This window comes from Sitodiplosis mosellana, unplaced genomic scaffold, assembly GCF_009176505.1.
Source record: "Sitodiplosis mosellana isolate CC-2019 unplaced genomic scaffold, AAFC_SMos_1.0 Smas_scaffold_30, whole genome shotgun sequence".
NCBI classification, from domain to species: Eukaryota; Metazoa; Arthropoda; class Insecta; order Diptera; family Cecidomyiidae; genus Sitodiplosis; species Sitodiplosis mosellana.
Window position 1 is genome coordinate 4,077,603 of NW_022595272.1, and position 1,188 is coordinate 4,078,790.

Consider the following 1,188-nt stretch of genomic DNA (forward strand, 5'->3'; position numbering starts at 1 on the left):
TCTCTCTCTCTCTCTCTCTCTCTCTCTCTCTCTCTCTCTCTCTCTCTGTATTCAATTTGAATTTGTATTTTTTTCTTTCTTAGCGGTAGTTGGCCAGTTTGGTAGCTTGGCCAGTTAAAAATCTCCTTAAATTACTATGGGATTTCAAATGGTTTCTTACGCCCATGTTCACCGTATGTACCACAACACAATATCACGTTTCGATCGAATCGTGAACAGTTTTGACATCCACTTTGTTTTGCACATATTTGACATAAAAGATTCCACATCATCACAGAATCGATCGAGAAAAAAAAAAATGAATAGTTTATTAATAATTAGAATATTATTTCACATACACTTTTCAATGGAAATTTTCACTGTTAAACCATTTGAGACACTTTAAACTAACTAACCTTTAATTGTGCGAAAACAGACGATTTTCCGTGATAGAAAATTCCACCATTTCGTAATGAAACTTCGTCTCTCTTTGAAATATAAATGAAACTATTTATGAATCAAGCAAATTTTAATTTATTATTTTTTTTTTACACACACGCACTCAGAAACTCTTCGACCTAATCTTCGTGTTTATTGAAATTCATTTTTGATGTGTTTCGGATGATGCTTGAACACTTTCTGTAATCAATCTCATTTACACCGTGTGCAAATAGCCAATTTGTTTTTGTCACATCTCTCATTCTACTTATTTTCTTAGCACGGTTTAAAACAGCAACAACATTACATGATCTTCCTAAAATATAAACGAGATGAACAATTGTTACACCGTTAGCAAATGTTGTTCAAGTGGGGTGGATATTCGCTACATATTAAAAAATGGAACCAAGTTCGCCTTTTATGGTAATTCGGTTTTGAGTATTGAATTCATTATGCATCTTAAAACTTATAACAACGATTATCGTTACCCATGTGAACCATTTGCGGAGAAATTCAGTGCACGGAGTTCGGCGGAGATGCCATACATACACTATATCTAAAGCAGTGCGCTCATGGCTACTTAGATGTGTATTGAACAATAGAAATGTAAATACAGCAAAGAGTGCTGTTTCGCTCACACGTATAGCGTATGTACGGTATCTCCGCCGAGCTCCGCACAGCTCCGCTGTACACTGGATATCTCCGCAAATGGTTCATTTGGGTAGCAAATATTTATTAATCATCTTCTGACCTCGAATGACATTTTGGACA

At 35.3% G+C, this 1,188-nt stretch overlaps 1 long non-coding RNA gene across 1 annotated transcript in view; it reads right to left on the reverse strand.

Annotated features, from left to right (window-relative positions):
* Nucleotides 1-502, reverse strand: part of LOC129569057 (uncharacterized) — a 1,151-nt gene extending 649 nt beyond the window's left edge. Inside the window, exon 1 of the long non-coding RNA XR_008688010.1 lies at nt 396-502. This is a non-coding gene — a long non-coding RNA (uncharacterized LOC129569057). The remainder of the gene's footprint in view (nt 1-395) is intronic.
* Between the last annotated feature and the right edge of the window lie 686 nt (nt 503-1,188).